Raw genomic sequence first — 9,502 nt, 5'->3', positions numbered from 1 at the left:
GCTCCCACATCAGCTTTGCTAAGACCAAACCAATAACTAAAGACAAGAAACAGAAAAGATGGCTCCAACAGCTCCAGCTACAGCAGCTGAGACAATAGACGACAGAGAGAAGAAGGCGATCATCATGAGACTGACAACGGGTCAGTGCAGACTCGGACATCACGTGCACCACGCTCCACACTGGAGACTCCCAGACTGCCCTGCGGCAAGGTTCCAGTGACAGTGAACCACTTCCTGCAGGACTATCAGCCTACTAAAGAACTAAGAGGGACATGGCCTGCTGACACATCGTTGAAAGAAAAATATCTTGGGATCCCCGCGGTGTCTACAGCTCACAGCAGACTTTCTCAGAACCCCTGGGATCACAATCTGAGCGTTCGAAAGTAAAATGGACTGGGTGGGGGAGACTAGATTCTAGAGGCATGCAAAATTGAAATAAACCCCAGATATCACAGAACATGACCATGCACATGACATGACATAACATTTGACTGTTCAAGCGAGTGACACCGCAAGAGTGACTTTCTACTTTCCTACACTAAACACCAACAGAAACGTTAACAACACTACATATCCCACTTAGTTTCTAGAGAAATACAGCCCGCACACTCTTTATACAGGAATGAGAGAGACTCAAGCTCGAACATTATTAAGGTAAGCCCTCCGACCTTTATATGTGGGGGTCAGGACCAACCATTGTACACATCACAAGTGTTTTACACGGCAGTCAGCACTACGACAGCGTCAACTGTTGACATTTTACATTTATCCTTCTTCCCTAACCTTCAATGCATAGTAACGATACATTCCAACAGAACGTGTGATTTTTATAAATTATTTTGAAGCAGAAAAAAAACAGGCAAATACTTACTTATATATTTGTTTAAATGAATCATCATATTTACAACAATCCATCAAACAGGGTTTCTCGTCTGCCATGTTTGCACAGAATGGACACGTGGTTTGATTACTGCAGAAGTTATTTGCATTTAGATTATTTAGGCCCAGCAGAAACTTACAAAAACCTTTGGAAATTTATTTATAGTAATATCTCACAAGTATTTTTCTGGCTGCAACAGGGACTTGAACTAACGACTACATCCAGTTGGCTTGTAACAATCAATGTCCGGTCAGCGCCTGGCACCCGTACAGTGAGCACAGGGTGTCCTGGGTGCGGACAGTGTCTTTCTCTGCATGTGACTAATATTTACCATGGCATCCAGTGTCTTAGGACCCACATTAAATAAGCGTTTACTAGTTTATAGATTCTATAGTATCATAATGCCTCGAGTTACTCTTCTGATTTTTCTACAACAGCAGCAACAAAAACAAAAGTACAAACAGCAACATCAGTTTTTATATAATAATTCCTGTCGATAGTAATGTAATTATATCATAGTGAAATAAAACGGCAGCTATCACACCATGCATACTATTGTTTAATCAGACTTGTTGCCAAATGAAAATAATATGACAAAAACATTCTCATGTAAACCTTGTGACGAACACTGAGGCTTTTTTTTTTCTTCTCTCTCTCTCTCTTTCTCCAAAATTGTGCTTCCTCGCGCCGGCACCGACTCCTCTCTATGTCAGTCTCCAGCCGTCAAAAGGCTCTTACAACTAATTCGCGCCGCCTCTCCAGTCTCGCTGCTAGTCCTGACTTCAAGTACCAACCCTCAGGACACGACATTTTCTCGTCAGCTTCCGCTGCTGGTCCCGAACGCCTGCTGCCGAGAGTCTTGAAGTCAGACCGTCGCACGAGCGCCGTGACTGGATTGTTCTCGTGGAGTCAGCACTCGGTCCATCTGTTATCTGCTTGCAACACTTTAGTGTGCAACTCCACCGTCAAGCCGTCACACACTCACACCAACAACAGAGGGTCATCTGGCATCTTACTCAGGGGTCCTCGTCTCCATCAAGGCAAGGGAGCAGCAAGGCACAGCACAGGTCGTCATACGTCACATTTAGCTTTCACTTCTGGGGTTCTCCATGACACCTTTCTGCCAGGGGCCCGGGCGTTCTGTCGAGGACAACTGGATCCTGAACTCGGGAGGGAACAGGGGGGTGTGAGGAAGATGAGGGGGAGGGAGTTGCGAGTCGAGGCCCACGTCGCTTTAGCCGAGTGAAGAGCGCGCCAGGTTGCATGCGACTGACACGCACAAATGAGGGAGTTACGCGGCACACTGGGGGGATCAAAGCGAGTGCTTGTCCACGTCAGTCGCTCTGTCAGAGTGAAGGTGAACGGAGAGGCAAGATGGCGCTGGAGTGGGGCAATTTCTGGCAGACTGACAAGCAGCCGTCCGCCTTAACAGCGCCTGAGAGGAAAATGGCGCACATCCTATTAACGAGCACTCCGCGGCCCGTCAGCCGACACATCAAAGCAAGCACTGGCAGGCCGCTTACTTGTCGGCGACTTACATCTAATACGAAGATGACAGGCCGCCAGGCCCACTCTCTCCCATCAACCCCTCCTCCCGCAGTTTCTGCCGACCTCGCCCTCCACACACTTGCTGGTCATCTCGGTGTCACGATCAGCGCCCTGGGGCCACTGACACGCGCGACACATTGACACAGTGACAGCTGTCCAGCTACATTACAGTAGCCGTTACTTGTCATCAGTTCCCGAGGATGTGAGACACCGCCAGGACAAACAGACATAGGTAGTTGTGCGATGTACCCGTCTTGATTCCCACAACCTCTTGAGCCCGACGGATGCGCACACATCGTTGACCCGGTGTAGACCCTGTTTCATGAAATGGGATGCTGAGATAATTACAGTGGCGGTAGAGAGAGAAGCAGAGTGACAGAGAGGGGGACGAACGAGCTGTGTCCGACTGCATTAGTACAAATAATTATTATCTTCCCCTTTGCTGTGGTCAGCGGCGTCTACGTCCTTCCCCTTCCTTTGACCTTTGTGTGCACTGACCCCGGTTAACTGTAAATCACCCGTGACACAATATTTTTAATTTCTACAACTTAACCACTTTAGTGTTGACACTGTATCACATAATCATTTAAAATTAAGTAATTAGCCAAAATAACAGAAAAAAACCCGTCCTACCTGATCAGGTGAGAACACCTCATTTCTGTTTACCACTAATGGAATTACACGCTCTAAAAAAAAAAAAAAATTAAATTTTAATGTGACCAGTGTGATAGAGTGTGAGACCTGTACCCCTTTCTGTCGACATGCATTAAGTGCACAACACCATGTAGCAGATATATTTCATTTATCAGGCATTAATCTATTACATTTGTTGTATCACAGTTGCCACACCCTCTATAAGCTTACCTCCTGTGTCAGAACTCAGAGAGTAATGTGTCCATTAAAGGGGCCAGATAAATAACCCAATGCTTGAAAATGAGAATGTCACCGTTGGCAGGCACATCCATTTTCTGAAAATGATTAATAAAGATGTTTTTGTACTTTGTATATATATATAGTTAAGGACTAGTGTTGTCTTGTTTGATTATGCTGTGCACTCAAGCACTAATGAAGTGATGCTTGTGTACATCAGCCCAGTCTTGTAGCCAACTGTATTTAATGTTGATATGAGTCTGATGCCAGATACCCTGGATGAATTATCACTTTCTAATGTTACAGTTAAGTTCAGTGTGTCTGTAGAAAGAGTTCAAATATCTGTAAGGGATTTGCTTGCTCTTGCTTGTTGCAAAGCCTTCCTGTGGTCCAACTGACCACAACTTTGTATTTTCTCTGTTTTTCATATCTGGGTGTTTTGATGTTTTTGAGAAAGCTTACCTTTCATGGACTATCAGGAACTGTTCTTGGAAATATATAGCCAGTGTCACGTGACAGGCGGCCTACGACACGTGACAAGAGTGATAGACAGTGCCAACTGACAGAGCATAGGAGGAGGAGGAGATGGCGGGCGTGGTAGTAGAGACACTGTGTGGCACCAGGAGCGGTTCTGATTGTTGATGGTGATTTCGAGGGGAGAGGGAGGGGATAGAAAACCGGAGTACATGTATCCGAAGAAAATCCCCGATGGCTGGACCTGAGGACAGATGTCACAGAGGGTGTGCCGAGAATACCAGGTAAAAGCTGAGACCCTACAGCAGCAGCCTCGTTGTTAGCGACCACAAGCGGCACCGAGCAGGAGTCAACAACAGGAGGGTCTCCACTCTGCTGCAGTCCTCCTTGATGTATACCCGGCGTCTGGTAACCGTGAACGTTAGCATGCAATGCCGTGTAAACTCTTTGAAGCCACCGGCGGTTCATACTTGGTACTCCAGGGAAGTCAACGACTAGGAACCTCATTCTCTGACACCGTGTGATGGAGACAGTATAGTCAGCTAAGTAAAGGACGATACATGTACTACATGATGACAAGCACACCGTGTGATGGCTAGAACGTGGTGAAACGGTCAAATGTGAAAAACTATTTCATCAACACTCTCTGTTATTGTATGGGGACCCTTTCAGGGCTAATTCTGTGGCTTCATGTGGACTTCTTTCTTTCTCTTGTGTAGATCATGATCACAACATGTACTGTTCAGCTAAAACATACTGCCAGTTCATCGAGAAAGCTCTTTCAATTGCAAATCTTGTTTGCCCACCGACACAGCAGCTGATATTTATCTGAGATCTGTCTGATAAGCTCTGCCTGCACACCAGCAGAGATGTTACTTGGCAGTCCTTGGACAGGTTCACAAATCCGATAAATAATTCCTGGGTACTTTTTTCTGCTGGATTGTGATGCTTCACCGTACTTTGAGAATGACTTGTGAAGAGGTACTTCACGTGCAATATCTCCCGGATACTGTTTTTATCCACCAGGAGTAAGGTTGTTTTTTTTTGTTTTTTGTTTTTTGTTTTCTTTATCTTCATGGTATGCTGCCGCACACAATGGCTTGCAACACACCTATTAGCAGATACTGATGTTCATTTTGAGCCGATAGCACATAATCCCCTTCGTGGGATACAGAAATTTAAATTTTAACCGAGTGTTTTGAAAATGAGCAAACTTAGTTCCTTCACGCGTCTAGTTCCTAACACGTGCTCCAGTCACGAGGGACAAGCCTCTGAACATTGCAGTCGTCAGCTGTGTCCAGAGCTTATTTCCCGCGACTACCCACATACAAATAAACAACACTTCATTTGTCTACAACATACATCTTCAACTGAAGGCAATGCTGGCAGCATACACAGGGGTCAGCATTGCAAGTCAAAGGAAGCTAACGGCAACTCAAGTTCTTGACCCTTACTTTGCCTTTTGTCTTATGTCGATATTCGCCGTGTAAGACTAGTAGGTGTCAGTCTGGAACATGCACACACATCCTCCCCCCCCCAATCTCCCACCCCACTCCCCACACCCAGTGCTACAGTCTCACGTGACTGTAAACCTTTGCAGCAACAAATGAGAAGGTGCTTTCTGGTGAAGTCTGTCATGGTGCAAGACACGAGGGCTTTCACTGGAGGATGCTGCTGTTACGAGCGGGAGGGACTGCTGGGAGATGAGGTCTTGCCTTGATTGCATTTGAGCTGCCTGTTTGTCGTTACGGCCAGAAAGGAGAGTGATTACAAGCGACAAGCCTTGCCCTGGCTGGCCCACAGTTGTCGCCATTGCTCCAACACAAAGTACGGGCTGTGCGCTGGGGGCGCGAGCTCATTACCCCGTCTCACACGTTTTGATGTATGATTATGGAGCTGGCGGGAAAATTGTGCCCCCATGTCGCCATATTGTGCTACCTAATAGCGCGGGAGTGGCGCCGCCAGGCGTGTGAGGGGAGACAATTAGAGTACTGGTCTCGCTCCTCGTTCCCGCCCTTTCCCTGGTCACGTGGTTTGTAATGAAATGGCAGAACTCACGGGCATCTAGGACTGATGCAACCGTAATGATGGTGGTCTAAATTAAATTTTGATTCCGCGGTTTCATGCGGCTGATGGGGTTTGGCAGGCGGTGAAGGTGATAATGATTGCCACTGGCGTGCTGGATACAGCCGGGCCGCCAAAACTTTGAAGCAAGTTGGCCCTACACTTACTGATTTCAAAAAATTCAATGTAATAATTTTGTTTATCTTCACACAATAGAGCACAAACTGGGAAATGACTTTTAGCGGTATTTGTTTTACAGATTGCGTTGAGTTAATCCATGCCTGAGAGTAAATATACGAAAAAAAATAATAAATAAAGAGATGCTAAAGTAGTAGGAGATAGTGAGCATTTTCAATAGAAAACAGGTGTGGGTGGTCGGCAGATTTTAAACCTACGATATATTTGTAAAGTAGGAGTATAAGTGGGAGGAGACTGTGTAGCTCAGACAAAAGTAATGGCTGTATTAATGCAGCTGGAGACTAGCAGCTGTGTAATGCAGGTTACAGAGTAGTGGATGCATAGCCCTAATGCAGGCAGGGGGATAAGCGGGTGTGATGATGGGGTGGTGGTGGTGGTGGTGGAGGGATTGACTGAATAGTTGTTGGTGCCAGGGGAGTGCACTGTAATGCAAACGACCCATTCGTTATGCGGGGGCCGATTAACATCACTGCATAATTCACTTTAACGTGCTTGTGCCTTGTGTTATCATCGCAGCTGTCAAGTGGATGACAGCCGGAGGTAATATGATTTTGGATGAAAGACAGGCGACGCCGATAAAAATGAACATAAAAAATGAAAAATGGCCCTTGTAGCCATTTACTAAACTGGAGCGATATCTCTCCATAGACCGCGTTCACATCGCCGTGTTTAAAAATAACAAAAAGTAATAGGTGGGACGGCTGTGCTCTCCAGTTTAAGGCAAGCCTCACACCTTCTCCTAATGTCTTCACTGGCGCCTGCACCCGAGGGTGGCGTCTGCAGCACCCCGGATCAAAGCGAGGCCGAGCTTAGCTACTGAGGAAGGCGTCGTCAACATGGAGAAGACTTGAGAGGCTCTGAGTGCAAACAGCGATGTGTAGATGTATCCGCATATGACAGAAAACCACAAAGAAGTGAATAAAAGAGACATATGAGGTAACTCCCGATACAGCTAGAAAATATACAACGCACTTTTGTTTTAAAGTAAGATAACGAGAGAATTTTCCTGACCGACATGACAGGCCACATTTATTGCCTCCATCCCACACTGCACAACATTGCACTAGAGGTTTGCACAGATGAGCGGGGATGACGAGCGGATATATTTATGTCATCTTTATTTATTTTCACACCTTGCCCCTTCCCCAGTGATAAATAAGTAGATGTTGCAGCAGCACTGACTGATGGGCAGGAGCTCATCACTACACAAGTAGATGCTGCAGCAGCACTGACTGAATGATGACCAGGAGCTCATCACTACACAAGTAGATGCTGCAGCAGCACTGACTGAATGATGGCCAGGAGCTCATCACGTGTCTGTGGACGTGTCCGGTGCCGCAGGATGACTATGCATCACGAGGAAATAGTTTCAAGGAGGAGATGGAGGGGCAGCGGGGCAGAGATGCGTGTAAGCCGACAGGCAGACTGCCAGGGAGAGGAAAGCAAGATGGGCAGAGAGATGAAATGCTTTCAGGGGTTAGAACTGAAGATATTAAGGAGGATACACGACGTGGCGTGTCTGGTGGCCACAGCCGGCCCAACCCCCTCAGGACCCCCCGAGTGAGGAGCCTGTGACAAGGTCCTTGACGACTGGGTAACGCAAACGCCAGGAAGTTTGAAAGATGGGAAGTGACACTGTCGTCAACGGCTGTGGAGAAAAACGGCGGCTGTCAGGCCGGGCGGCCATTGTGCCCGGCTGCGTGACAGCTGCAAGCTACGGAGGGTATGGAGGAGTTGTATAAATTTCCCCTGTGCCGCAAAATCGGATTACGGGCACGAGTGCATGGACAGCGCCTGTCTGTCACACGCACTTTTCTGACCATTATCCATGACAGCCAAGAACTGGGACCTGTCCAAGGGTCCGCAATTTTTTCCCCCCATCGGGGAATATGTCAGCACACCCACCCACACCTCATCCTACCTCGACGTGAGAGATGTTACAGTGACAGTGGCTCCTGACAGTTCCGGCAGTTGTCGCTCGCCATTGAATACACTGACCCTGCATCCCTGTGACAACAATGCTTCACGGTGACATGTCCTCGTTAGTATTTGCAATGCTGTCAGTAGTCTCTCACAGATATTGTAATATATGTAAGTACATGTCACTAATCTGTCAAAGCTTGGTCAGAAAGATGTGTTATACTGTACCTTTAATTTGACAGACCATAGAGATAAAATTTCCTGTCAATAATCCGACCGACAATAGTCATATATATATATACAGATGTATGTGTGCTGTATGTAAAGCATTTATGTCACACGTGAAGAAGACTTTTTTCTTGTTTTGTTTTTTAATTGAAAGTTTGTAATCATCACCAGCGGCGTAGCACAGGTTCCATCATGCAGCCTATCATCCCTAAACTCACAGTTTACTCATTGCAAAGTAATAGCTGGATATGAGCTCAAACTCACACAATAAAACAACCCTCAAGTGGCCACAGTTTTTCATTGCTTGACCAAGTTTGCTGTGACCAGCTCAACTGGAGTAGACAATTTTGCAAAATAACAAAGCATTTCTGGGTGCATATGTAGTAAGAAGACTAGCTTGTTTTTGTTGTTGTTTTTTTTATAGGATTCTGTTCTATTGTTCTGTGATGTGAAGGCAAATGAAGTCATTGTTTTGTTCCTTCAATCAAAGGAATTTTGTTTTTGTCCGGTGGAAAGGATCTAACTGTAAAGATAATGGAAAACATGATGATAATAAGCATGTATATTAACTTTATACATATTCAACATGAGCAGTAAGCGTTATATCTATACAATAAGCATGTTTATCAATACTACTAAATGTTTAGAAGGTGTCATACAGTCATGACTCATTTTCAACATGTTTGTCCCAGCTTCAGACCTCTGTCGGCAGACGCAGAACGGCTGGCTTCCAGCTGCAGGGTGCACAGTTTCCAGCTGCAGGATGCAAGACTTCTAGCTGTTCATCTCACCAATGCTGTGTTATCATTCTCGAAAGTAAAGTCCTGTTTTGTACGGTACACTATTGTATAAGTCAAGCATGATTGCAATCAGATTTTTTTTATTACAGAACAAATGTAGTGACTATTTCTTGTGTAAACTTATTACTTGAATGAATGAAAACATGGTTGTGAATACCTGTGCGAATGAGAGCACATTCTAGTACTGCATTTACGAGACGAATATTTAAACTACGGAGCAGTGTTTGTTATAAATGAATGAAATCATATGCATGAATGAAATCTCTACACAACCCTGTATTAACTACATTTATCTTTCTACTGAAAATCTTTTCCCTGGGGAATGAAATCTCTCCTATTTTTCTTTCTTTCTTTTTTTTTTTTTTTTAACGATCTTTATTGCAGAAGGCATACATATAATATTGTTATCCTGTATAATTTCCAGAACAAATTAAATTATCATAATGTACATAAAATTTCAAAAAGCAAATAAACCTGATCATATTTACGCAAGATATTGAACACAATCAGAACATTTTAT

General features: G+C 45.1%; 1 long non-coding RNA gene across 1 annotated transcript; it reads left to right on the top strand.

Annotated features, from left to right (window-relative positions):
• Nucleotides 1-7,066: 7,066 nt before the first annotated feature.
• Nucleotides 7,067-9,088, top strand: LOC112567609. Its single transcript, XR_003099846.1, has 2 exons — nt 7,067-8,075; nt 8,875-9,088. It is a non-coding gene; the product is annotated as an uncharacterized LOC112567609 (long non-coding RNA).
• Nucleotides 9,089-9,502: the final 414 nt, after the last annotated feature.

Source organism: Pomacea canaliculata, linkage group LG1, assembly GCF_003073045.1.
Source record: "Pomacea canaliculata isolate SZHN2017 linkage group LG1, ASM307304v1, whole genome shotgun sequence".
Taxonomy (NCBI): domain Eukaryota; kingdom Metazoa; phylum Mollusca; class Gastropoda; order Architaenioglossa; family Ampullariidae; genus Pomacea; species Pomacea canaliculata.
The sequence above is the reverse complement of the archived record's forward strand: the minus strand, read 5'-3'. Positions and strand labels throughout refer to the sequence as shown.